Source organism: Eleutherodactylus coqui, chromosome 2, assembly GCF_035609145.1.
Source record: "Eleutherodactylus coqui strain aEleCoq1 chromosome 2, aEleCoq1.hap1, whole genome shotgun sequence".
NCBI classification, from domain to species: Eukaryota; Metazoa; Chordata; class Amphibia; order Anura; family Eleutherodactylidae; genus Eleutherodactylus; species Eleutherodactylus coqui.
In genome coordinates, this window is record NC_089838.1 from 20466392 (window position 1) to 20480194 (window position 13803).

The window sequence follows — 13803 nt, forward strand, 5'->3', positions numbered from 1 at the left end:
TGATATTGTATCGCTCAAGAAAGACATCTATTAAATGTTATATCGCTTTAAGATTCCAGGCACTAATAAATACATATAAGCAAATATGAAATGTGCGGAGGTGGATTTAAGTAACTTAGTTTTCTGGAACACCATCAAGTATAAGTTTTGAAAATCAATGCTGGCTCTCTTCCAGCGCCTGCCATGGTGGTTAAAACTTTTCTTAAAGGCTTAGTTTGCTAGTGCATTGTGACATTTAACCATCTGTCATCGCGGCTCTTGCTTAATTATGTCTGTCCCAATTTCTCTTCTCCAGCTATTTATTTGCACCATCTACAATGCAAATAACCTATTACTGTTTGTTAATGATGCAGAAAATGGGACAAGCCACTAACCTCTGCATATCAAAATTGAATATGACTCGAAAAATCAACATCTACTGTTATTTAAAGAACAAGGAGCTGCTTTTACACAAACTCTTTGTAGGTATGTATAATGATGTCCAATGGGACGCATGACAGGCAGTCTGCTCTGCATAAGAAAACACCCCCTGCATAATGACTGGCTTATGCCTGCTGCTAAATATTGTCTTTACGAATGTTAATAATGTGATATATTCTGCATGTACTGTATGCCAAAGATTAAAACAGAAAGTATTGGCCCTTTAAAAAATAATGAGGAAAGAATTGTAGAGAGTGATGAGGAGAAAGGAAATCTATTAGGTTTTTTTTGCAGTGTATTCACAGAGGAAAATGAAATGTCAGGTGAAATGCAGAAGAATAAAACTCTCCATCACTGTCACCAGTCTAACCCAGGAAGAAGTGCAGAGCTGCCTTAAAAAGATTAAAATAGACAAATCGCCGGGTCCTTATGGCATACACCTCCGGGTCCTAAGGGAATTTAGTACTGTAATAGACAGACCATTGTTTTTTTTATATTTAATGACTCTCTAGTGGATTGGCGTATAGCCAATGTGGTGCTGATATTCAAAAGGGGTCAAAAAGTGAACCAGGAAACTACAGGCCAGTAAGTCTGACTTCTATTGTGGGTAAACTGTTTGAAGGGTTTCTAAGAGATGCTATCCTCGAGGACCTTAAGGAAAATAGCTGTATAGCTCCGTATCAGCATGGGATTATGAGGGATCGCTGCCGTCAAACCAACCTGATCAGCTCCTATGAGTTCTAGACTGAACCGGGGAGAGCCGTTGGATCTTGTGTATTTGGACTACTCCAAAGCGTTTGATACTGTGCCGCAAAAAAAGGTTGGTATATAAGATGAGGATGCTTGGTCTGGGCGAGAATGTGAGTAAGTAAGTAAGTAACTGGTCAGTGATAGAAAGCAGGGGGACTGCTACTAAAAATTCTTTTTTAGGGCGTATTTACAATGGTGATTCAAGCCTCTGATTTTCACATTGCGTCAGTGTTCTGTGCGATGTTTAGGAGACTCCACATCTGCATATTCTATTCTCGTGCGAGCCTTACACAATAGTAGGACATGCTGCGATCTTTCCAACTTGCCGCGCGAGAAAAATTCGCAGTGGCAAAAAAAGTCCTTACCATATATATATAAAAAAGCCTTTTAATCTGATATTTGCATATTAGTGAATAAAACCTGTATATATATGACTTCCGCTCTAATTAAGCTCATTTTTTCTGTCGATCCGCTAAACGAACAGCGGTGAAACACGAACTGACGCTCTAGATATCAGTGTAAAATCTGTATCTGTAAGAATTACGCTCCAATCAAGCTCAACTCCTTTCCTGATGATCCGCTTAATTAAAGCGGTGAAACACGTAGAAGTAATATCACTAGAGTTGAGCGAACGTACTCTTCCGAGCTTGATGATCGTTCGAGTATTAGCATGCTCGATGGTGCTCGCTACTTGAGCAAGCATCACGCCGTGTTCGAACCCGCCCCAGTTTTAGCCCCTTACCGCCGCTGATGTGTCAGATTTGACCCCTCTTCGCTGCGGCGCTGCGCACGTCAATGGTAGTTTGTGGCTGGCTTGGCGGAGGAGAGAGAGAGAGAAAACACAGGAAAAAAAAAAGTTCGGCAACCGGTGGACCCCATACAAAAATGCTTGAATCTCCCATTGAAGTCAATGGGGTTTGTTACTCAAGTAGAGCTCTCGAATTTTACGAAAAGCTCGACTCGAATAACGAGGACCCCGCATTTTGGTGCTCGCTCATCTCTAAATATCACCCTTGAGCTTTAGTACGGTGTATGCGAGCATGTGAAGAAACAAAACCTTGAGCCTTTTTGTGGTGCGCATAGGTGCATAATCTTGGGTTAGCGTACACTTAGTTCCTAATCAACCAATATATGGCAGACGGTATAATACACGATTGAGCTGTGGTCTGAGGTACATGAGCACGTACTAGCGGGGAGAACAATCTTGAGCTCCTGCAGGTCTATGAGCTACGTACTGTCTGACTAGTTCATACCTCCTACAACCAGGCAAAGACATAACCTGACGATTAGCCAAGATTGAAAATACTCAGTATCCCCCAGAATAAACAGGAAGACAATTGGTTGCTCTCTGAATGCATCAATACGCAAACCCTACTGTAGACGAGCTTCTGAATGGTGTATTCCTCAGAGCACATAGGCTGTTATTCACTATTAACCCCTTCCCGCTCCAGGACGTACATTTACGTTAGATTGGCGTGTAATATGCAGAAATCACAGCACATTGATATCAATGGGTCTGTACACATTTCACGATTTTGTGCGCACATTTCTCGTCCATGTAAAATAATCAAACCTGCTCTATCTTTCTGCGGATTTGCGCACCAAAGGCCCCCATAGAAGGGGTTCTCAGACAGGATGAGCAATGCACTGTACAATTAAATCAGGGCGTGCTTGTCTGCCATGCGCAAATAAAAGTCTCCTGCAAAAAGTACAGTAAGATACACGATATGCGCGCAAAAAAGACTCGTTCATAGCATAAATACATTGCGCTGTGCAAAAACGCATACGCCCGTGTGAAGACGCTCTTAAAGCTCTTTTATATAGAATGGTTAAAAAAGTTGTGGAAACGAGCAAACGTGAATGATTATTGTTCAGTCTAAACGTGGCTAATGGCCAAATGACCAATATGAAATTGTTTACTTTTCATGCATTTTAGGGAGGACTAAAAATCATCGTTGCCTCGTTTACTAATCATTCAGTTTAAATACAGCGGATGTGAATGACGGAACGATTTCTCGTGTGAACAAGCCAACGATGTATCTGCTGTATAAACAGGCGGCCCGAGTGAAGGAGCGAACTCTGGGGAGCTGCACCACTTGCCCTATAATTAAAGTAGCCCTGAGTTGGAGAGCACTGCAACCAGAGAAGAGACTACAGAAGACTTGGAATGGGATTATCCTGACATCTTCTAGATAAAGGATCTTGACAAAGATGATTAATCACCACTCATTGTACTACTGAGAACCTTACCAGATTCGGTTGACAGCTCATTCATGTTCACAGCAAGATCATAAGAGATAATCGATACTTTATGTAGTCTGTACTACCAGATTATAAAATACCTTCCTCATATATCAATAATGCATCCTACTGCCATGGAGTATACCGTAATCTGATTTCAATAACATGCCACATTATTTTAACTACAAATCCCAAATTTTCCTTTGCGTTTGGTCTATGCTTCGCAGACCCCTTTTCGACTCACGTCACAGACCTCTCACTAGCCAAGCCAAAAACCCCGAAAACCAAAAACCCTGTCTGTGTATGGATTCTGGCTTGGTTTTCAATACCCAATCATTGTTTCAAAGACTTGTATAAAGGTTCGGACATTGATTTGCAGGAATGCTGCCATCCAATAGGTGGCGCTGCAGAGGTATTGTTCCATCTCCCTTATTTGCATATATTTCCCAGAAGAGTATGAATGGTCTTATAAGTCTCCTCACTCACCTTCTAGGTACTCTCCTTAAGGAGTCATGATACCCCTTCTGGTGGCGCTGCAGAGGTATTGTTCCATCTTCCTTATTTGCAGACTGTAATATGGTGCTAACGCATATCTATGTATCTATTTACGTTACCATATTTTTTGGCTATGTTTTAAAAACATAGCATTTAAAACTTTTTTCAGTTTTTGCCTCCATATTTGCATATGTTGGTATTATTTTCCACCTGATAAATACAGATCCGTATTTACACAGTAGAAAGTAAATCCAATGACAGCAAACATGGAGGCATATACAGATCGACGTTGCTGAAAGGACAAAGCTGCAGAGACTATAGCGAAACTGCTGCATCGTCCTGCAGCTCCGCAAATCGAGTTATCCCCAACAGACATCCAAAGATTCGACACCTACTATACGGTACCGAACACACTAGAGATATGTAAGTGAGGCAGGTCCTCTGGAAAAGGCCTGATATGTTCATATAGGTAATAACTTAAACACAGGCCTGCCAGTTAAACTACGTGAGCTCAGGCCAACACATATTCATCCACCAATTGCGAACAACACTTACTTTTAGACTGTGTGCCCGCAACTGCCACTGCTGGGTTGAAACGTTCGGTGGTACTACCATGCATTCTCCAATTTCACTGGTGCATAGCCCAAGAGCAGGGAAGAAGCTTCACTAGTCCCTATGCAGGGAGAGGAAGTGTCCAAAAAGTGCGGGAACTGAGAGAGGTTATATAAGCAAGAGGCAGTGAGCATTTAGAGAGAGAGTAGTCAGAGGAGGTGGAGATAGGAGCAGTTTAGACGTGTCAGAGAGAAGGAAGTACCCGTACGAGAGCAAGCCAGCAGTTCAGCACATCTTCTTCCAAGGTAGAGCGTGGTGTAAACCCGTTCCCTTGGCACCCCACAGGAGGAGGAGAAAAGAACCTTTCTGAGGTTGGCCTTCTACAAATAGTGAGTCATAGCTACCCAGTGAATTCAAAGCCAGGATTAGCCTTCCAACCACTTGTCCCTCTGCTTTATATACACTTCACTAAAATCTAAATCAATGCTTCATCTAAAGCAGCTAGTGGGGAGATTGTCTTACAAATAAACCCACAGGAAAAGAGAGAGCGTTGAAGTCAGGTCTTAGTAAAATCAATATCACTGTATTTCTCATTGTGTTCAATTGCCTGTTCAGTGCTGCATCTTCGTGTACCTATTGCAAATACTTTCAATTTGTACTTCAAATATCAAAGTTAGTAAATCTGTACACTCCCAGATTTCTAAACGATTGCTGGACTTGACTCTGTTATTTCTCCGGCATACCATCCTAAGGGTCCAGTTGGAGTGTTGGCGTCACCGTGACAAAACTAGGCCTTCGGGCCATATGTGCTACAGTAAGTTCTTTGTGCCATTGCAACAGTCTGTCTACACAAAAACCGAACGACGAATGAGAAGTGAAAGATTCGTTCGCCGTTCAATCGGAGCATGCATGATAACCATTCAGTTTAAAAGCAGCTTTGGTTAGAGTCAGTTAAATTGTCTAAAGTATCTTATTAATCGCATATTATTTATCTATTAACAGAAGCTTCTACGGCCGACTTCATCTCCAAATTTATTTGTTAGCCTAGTGTCTACACATTTTTTGTGTAAGCCTGGCGTCCGCATCGTACCCTGAGTCGCCTGCCCCTACCGCACAAGTTGTGATATCAGACAGTGGACGTACATCTTGTGGGAGGAGGGCAGCTCTATCTCTTTTTGCAGTGAGACTGTCTTTGTCTAAATGCTGCAGGTACTTTTAATTCAAGGGAAGCGCTGATGGCACAGATATTAAAACGGTCTCGTCTTCAGTTAAATCACGGATAAGGAGCCATGCATACATTGATCTTTACAAGCTGGTACAGGGCCAGGTGCCAGCGACTTAGGTAAGATCAGTTCAATCCTCCTCGAGCGGCTGCTGAAGCATTCCTGCCAAAACCATCTAATTGTTGTGCTGCTTTTCTTATCATAAAAGTCCCACTTTGAAATATGTTGCACATCCAGATTGCATTGCCCGAAATAGGATTGAAAATCCTGGCTCAGTCACATGGGAACAAATGAATCCAAGGCTAAGCCTCTGGCCTTTGCGGCACTTACTCATCCATATTCACATATTGAAAATAGAATTTGCAAGTCTGTGACAGCATTGTCTGTTCTGGGTGGTTTACAGTCATTTATTTCAATGGGCAAAAGGTGAGGAATAAATACATTGTATCCATCATTTTTGCTTTGCTGTAGGTAGACCTCTGGTCACTTACCTGTGGCTCTTCCGGCTGGATGAGGCTTGTAACTGACCTACAGCTGTAGAGCTGGAAGAAAAGCTACTAATCTAGGGGAAAAACACTTTTAGGGCGCCTTCACACAGGTTGTGCGGAAATTCGTAGCATTCATGGTACAAGCTATGTGGAGAAGGTTTCCGAAATCTTCACATCACTGGCATACTGCTAAGGGGCACAATTGCCACCCGGCATTTTAGCTAGGGCAGCCCATGGGACCACCTGCCCTGTACTATTTCACCGCTGTGGTACAAAACAAAGTTGTGTGTGGCGCTCAGGGAGGGGAGTGACCACTACCTGGTGGCAGACTGCAGCCAATTCAATGTTACAGACTCCCCTAGGGTGGTCCACTGAAAGACTGCAGTTGTGATTCGCCACATGAACCAATGGTGCCAATACTGCCGGACGCAGCATTGGTCTGGCTGGTGGGGTCTGATTGTAGAGGAGGGGCCATGCGGTATAACCTAGGTACGTTCTTTGTATAATTGTATGGGTATAACTAGCATAAGTTATACATCCTGTATATAGTAATATGGAGCATGCCGGTATAAACTTGTATTCTCTTATATATGTACCGCTGTTATATATTATACATCTCCCCGTGTACAGTGATATAGACCACGCTGATATAAGCTGGACATCTCCTGTATATAATTATATATGTACAGGTGGTATAGGTTATACATATCCCTGTATATAGTGATATGGCGCATGCTGGTATAACCTGGGTATCTCCTGTATATAATTATATATGTACAGCTGGTGTAAGTTATACAGCTGTACATAGGGATATGGACTATGCGGATATAACCTCTGCATCACCGGTACATAATTATATAACTACAGTTGGTATAAGCTATACATCCTGTATGTAGTGTAGGCAATTAAAGGGTGAAGTTGTGGATGGAGTATATCTCCCTCCCAGGCTCTTAGCCTGGACAGGGTGGTAGTCCAGTCCACAACTTCACCTTGGTTCTCAGGAACCTCAGCTGCAGGCACTGACCCCATTACTGGGGCATAAATACTGCAGCTCCTAGGGAGTCAGGGCCTGACAGCCTGAGGAGGAAGCCTCTGAGCACCCTGCGTGGTGCAGCATTTCATTTGCTTTTATTGCATGGACCTGAGCACCCTGCGTGGTGCCCCTGCTATTTTTGAAAGGACTTTTCTGTTGTGGTTAGACTTTACCGTAAAAATAAAACTGAAGGAAGTTTTATTATCTTTTTCTGCTCCAGTGTGTCTCTGCCGCCCCTCCCTCTGGCGGACTTTGTTACAGTAGAGAATATATGCCATGCTGGTATAACCTGGGTATCTCCTGTATATAATTATATATGTATAGGTGGTATAAGTTATACATCTTCCTGTATATAGTGATATGGAGCATGCTGGTATAGCCTGGGTATATCCCGTATATAATTATACTAGCTGATATACCCGGCTTTACCCGAGTTAATTTGGTACTGGTGTTTATCTGGTGTTCACACGGAAAATCTTATGAAGTCGCCGTTACTTTAGAGATACCGAGGGAAAAAATATGTTTACCATTTTGCATGGTTCTTTGCGTTACCCATGAAATACCACGTAGAGGTAACCGTGCGGTGTTTCCTTTATATAAAACGACATCAGGAAGTGAGAGAATTAGATTCCGTACGTAAAATTTGGATGCTATTTTTTTGCGCTTAGAATTGAATAATCGAGTTGGGAGCCATTAGCTTTTCCTATTTATGACATAATCAATGCTCATGCCAAATTTCAAGTTTCTATGGCATCAGGAAGTGAGAAAATTAGATTCCATACATAAAATTTGGACGCTAATTCTTTTGCGCTTAGAATTGAATAATCAAGTTGGGACACATTAACTTTTCCTATTTATGACATAGTCAATGCTTGTCCCAAATTTCACGATTCTATGACATCGGGAAGTGAGAGAATTAGATTCCGAACATAAAATTTGGACGCTAATCCTTTTGCGCTAAAATTGAATAATCGAGCTGGGAACCATTTACTTTTTCTATTTATGACATAATCAATGCTCCTGCCAAATTTCAAGTGAGAGAATTAGATTACGAATGTAAAATTTGGACGCCAGTTCTTTTGCGCTAGAATTGAATAATTGAGTTGGGACCCATTAACTTTTGCTATTTATGACATAATCAAATCTTGTGCCAAGTTTCATGTTTCTACGACATCGGGAAGTTGGAGAATTAGATTGCGTACGTTAAATTTGGACGATAATTCTTTTGCGCTAGAATTGAATAATTGAGTTGGGACCCATTAGCTTTTCCTATTTATGACATAATCAATGCTCGTGCCAAATTTCATGCTTCTACGACACCGGGAAGTGAGAGAATTAGATTCCGTACGTAAAATTTGGACGCTAATTCTTTTGCGCATAGAATTGAATAATCGAGTTGGGACACATTAGCTTTTCCTATTTATGACATAATCTATGCTTGTGCCAAATTTCATGCTTCCTCGACATCGGGAAGTTGGAGAATTAGTGACGAGTCAGTTAGTCAGTGAGTGAGTCAGTGAGGGCTTTCGTCTTTATATATATATATATATATATATATATGTAGATATGTATAGGTAGTATAATTTATATATCTTTCTGTATATAGTGATATGGAGCATGCTGTTATAACCTGGGTATCTCCCGTATATAATTATATATGTATAGGTGGTATAATTTATATATCTTCCTTTATATAGTGATGCCAGTATTACCTGGGTATCTTCTATATATTAATGCACAGTTTACACAGAATATAAAACAAATTCAAAATCTGCATGTGGTTTTAAAAAAACACTCTGTTATTAGTAGTGTATGTAGTTTCTTAAAAATGTATAAAGTTTCTTAAAAGCGCATGGTTTTTTATGTGCTTTTGAATTGTGGCTCAAATATGCACCAAAAGACCTGAACACAGCCTGAGGGCTCTTTCACAAAATCACGTTGACATTTTTACGTCCGGCCGATATGCGTGACCATCTGAGCCATTGGTTTCCAACACATCCATCCACATGGGCGAATATACGGTGCGTTAAAACGTCGAACCGTGAAAAATGGCCAATATACATCGGGGGAGCCCATAGACTCCTATGGGAGCAGTGGAAAGAAGGGAGGGGGGAGCATTTTTGCAGTGACCAACCAAAAGCTTACAGGTGCCTCTATGTAGGCATTAGAAGTCATTCAGAGGATTTAAGCCGAACAAGGGTTTTCCGGGGTGCGATGTATTTTTTCGCTAATAACCACGTTCACGGTTGTGTGAATGGGCAAGAAAATGCTAATTACCCTGGCAACAAAGTCCTTTCACACGATTTAAAGGCACCGGTGAGAAAATGTAAAAATGCCTACACCCGTGTAAAGGAATCCTAAGGGGCTATAAACAAACGTTCATGAGGTCCAGGAAATAAGTAATGTTTGCAAAGCTTTTGCCAAGGGGCTAGATCATGTATGTAAATGTGTTTCGCAGCTGTAGGCCTTAGTCACACGGGCGTTTTTTCACGCGATTTGCGCATCGCATGACGGATGCGCATGCGCAAATCGCGTGACCGGCGCCGAAAAATCGGCCCAAAAATCGCCCGAAAATCTGCTCCTAGCCGCGTTTCATTAGAAACGGGCCGGAGCTGTCCAGCGCATTGCATTCAATGGAGCCGGCAATACAGCGGCTCCATTGAATGCAAGCGCTGCGGGCGTGCGCGGGGTTAATTGTCGGGAAGGGGTTAAATATATAACCCCTTACCTGCAATGCATCCTTAAATGTGAAAAAATAAAAAAAAAGGATGTACTCACCTGCTCCCGGCAGCTAGAGATCCCAGCGGTCGGCCTGCAGTGGGTGTGAAGGAGGTGTGACTCAGGCTTGCCCCTGATTGGCTCAGCGCTGAGCCAATCAGAAGCAAGTCTCAGTCACACCCATTCATGAATTCATGAATGGGTGTGACTGAGCTCAGCCTCTGATTGGCTCAGGCTGAGCCAATCAGGGGCAAGCCTGAGTCACACCTCCTTCACACCCACTGCAGGCCGACCGCCGGGATCTCCAGCTGCCGGGAGCAGGTGAGAACATCCTTTTTTTTTATTTTTTCACATTTAAGGATGCATTGCAGGTAAGGGGTTATATATTTAACCCCTTCCCGACAATTAACCCCGCGCACGCCGGCAGCCCATTGCTTTCAATGGAGCGGCTGTATTGCCGCTCCATTGACTTCAATGGGCAAACATCGTTCTTCTCTGCCACAGCTGTTCCAGCTGTGGCAGAGAAGAATGATTTGTCTTCTATATGTTCTCAATGGGGTCGGCGCTGCTGCCGCCGGCCCCGTTGAGCGCATATAGAGAAGAGAACAGGAATCGCAGATCGCAGATAGGTGCGATCTGCGATTTCTGTTCTCTAATTTATCGGACGAGCGCATAAAAAGCGCTCATGTGTCCGATACCATTGCAAAGCAATGGTTTTAAAAAGTCGCCGGACGCATGCGCATGCGCAAATCGCGGCAATAAACGCCCGTGTGACTAAGCCCGTACACAGCACGGTTCAGGTATGGGTACGGGTACGGTTACGGGTACAGGTACATGGGTGGGTGGGGGCCTAAATTGAACTTTTACACTAGTGCCCAGGGGCGTAACTATAGGGGGTACAGGGGATGCGGTTGCACCCTGGCCCAGGAGCCTTAGGGGGCCCATATAGGAAGCCCAGTACTATGAATAAAGCATTATAGTTAGGGGCCCTGTTACAGGTTTTGCACCGGGGCCCAGAAGCTTCAAGTTACGCCTCTGCTAGTGCCCCTGAGCCTTTAGCTACACCCCTGCTTTACATGGTATGAAACTTTTCTGCAAAAAATCCACAGTATGTCTATTTATGCTGCAGAAATACAAGGGTTAAATCTCACAGCAGATCCACAATTACAACTGCAGCCTAATACGTAGCATTTAGGTGTGTTTTGGGTCATTGCGGATTCGGTGCTTGTTTGCTGTGGAAAGCCCATGGCAGTCGAAAGGGTAACTAAACTTCCAAACTTTTGACATGCCACAGTGACATGCTAGAAGTTTTGATCGGTGGGGCTCTGGGTGCTGAGATCCCCATCGACTACTAAAACTAAAGGGCAGAAGCGATCATCTGAGCACTGTGCTTCTTCGGACTGTTTCAGTCACTGCTCACAGCGGTGTATGAGGTCCATAAAACATGTACGGAGTTCGTACACCGCTCGCAGTGACAGCTGAAAGACCATTGCACCTAGTAAAGCAGTTCTGCAAAATTTGTTTCAGCAATCGATGGGGGTCAGCACCCAGACCCCCACTTGTCAAAACCTCTGACATGTCACCATGATATATCAGTAGTCTGAAAAAAAGTTTAGCTACACTTTAAAGAGCTTTCCAGTATCAATTTGGGTTAAAAGGATGAAAAATAATAATCCCTTCCTAGGGCCAGATTAACCATTGTGCAAATGGAGCACTGGATCCAGGCCCCATGGTTCACCCATGTTAAGGGGGCCGCCGGCTGCCTGTTCTTCAGCAGGCTGAAAGGGCCCCAAACACTGGTTCTCACTGTATCTACAGCATCAGTGATGCCTATTTCTGTAGTTGTCTGAAAAAAAACCAAATAGCGGTATATCCACAACTCACGCAGCGCTCCTCCAGGCCTCTCTGGATTGCGTTTCTTCTCTTTCTTCCTCTTCTTCTAGGTTCATTCCAGTTTCTTGTCTTACGATCAGACGCTCCTCTCTACTGGTGGTCTGTCGGGGGTCCCGAGCCCGGTCGCCTTGTGTGCCCTCACACATCCACTGGTCCCAACACCTCCTAACAATCTGGTCAGAACGGCCCAGGTGACAACAATTAGTCAATACAACTATCCAGCTTCTCACATCCCAATAATGCGCCCCTCTCAGACTCTGGTAACGGGGTGAAATCTCTTCTCTGCGTCGTAGAGGCATCCAGTGGCCAACAAGCTCTACACAAGCCGAAGAAGAGGTCACTACACACAAGGAGCCTCCGAGAGCCTCTTATAGGCCAAGGGGGGAACCACTTTTAGGGCCTCGGGTGACAAGACCGTTCATTTCATTACACTGCAACTCTAATCATCTGCATATCTGCCTGAGATGGAACTGCATGCTGGGTTTTGCAGCAAAACAACAACTTTTTCTAGCGGGGGGGGGGGGGGGGGATATTTTTTACAAAGTCTATTTGGTCAGTTTGTATGTTCACCATTCATCTCTATGGTAAACATCTGCTGTATTTCAGTGCAATCTCCACAACATAAAAAAGAGGTGCTGCGGATTCAAAGTTTTTCAGATTTCTGATGTTTCTGCAGCGGATAAAATCTGTGCAGTTTTTGTGCCCATGATACGCAGTACCAATCTCTCATTGACTATCAATCGTGCCTCTAATACACAGCGTGGGGAATGCTTGAGAAAAGTATGTGGCATACACTATCTTGGCGCGTGTTCATTGCTGCTCGCTCCGTGTGTGGAGACATAATACTCTGGTGTGTGAGAGCCCTTAGAAGATATGAAATAGCAACAAACTGCAATTTTGTGGCATTTGTGAATCTGGATGAAAGGCCACAGCATTTCAACTACATGTGGATGTAGCCCATGGCCCGGCAGTCTTCTAAACAACGGCATGAGTGCTGGTGTCACCGCTAAGGTCGCCAGCGCTTGTGCAGAGCATCCACACAGAAAGACTTGCCGCTGGATCGCGGGCCTCTCGTGCACTTATCACTCAGAGCTTCACCTCCTATGGGAAGCGCTGAGCGGGGTGTATTTACACAGGACAAGAAGCCAGCATGCGCAGACGACCTGTGCGGCGCGAGCACGCTGGAGCGGCCCCTTCAACGGGACAGAAGAGGCAGACTGCGCAAGCGCATCTAATCGAGCCAGGAGAAGGATTCGGTCGGCGCCAGGGAGACGGGGCCGCCAAGACAGGGGAGGGGGGGACCCCTGTAGGTAAGTATATAACTTCTGTATGGCCAATATTTAATGCACGATGTATATTACAAAGTGCATTAATATGGCCATACAGACGTGTTCAACTTTACTTTGATTTGTGGTACAACCCCTTTAAGTGTTTCATTTCCCTGCAGCGCCACCACAGGTGAAAGGAAGCATTACATGGTGCTAATTGAAATTAATAGGCTATCTGAATAATTTAGATGAGTCCTCCAGAGCAAGAAACGCTCTTTTGTAGCAACTTTCTACTTCACAAAAAATTGAGCTTCCTGAAGGGAACCCTCCACCCCCCCATTACTTGAAACATTCCTAATAGTGAATTTTCTAAAAATGTTGGCTCATTGTGAACAGAAAGTAATCTATTCATCCTTATCTTATATCTCTAATCAATATCTCAGCGTAATTATAGGTTTAATGATTGACTTCAACCTTTACTAAATACCACACTGTTAATTGAAGTTGGTGTTTTAGCTAACACATGGAATATATACCAGTGCCAAGAGAGGAGGAAATGCCAGTCACTGCACAAAAAACCTCCATTAACATTAATAACTCTAGAAATCCAACAAAAACACAAAGAAAATGGCAATCGGCAAAGATCAAGTAGCAAGAAAGAGAGAAAATAGCTCACAGAATCAGAATAAGACTTCTCCATGACCATTAATTGGAAACTACTT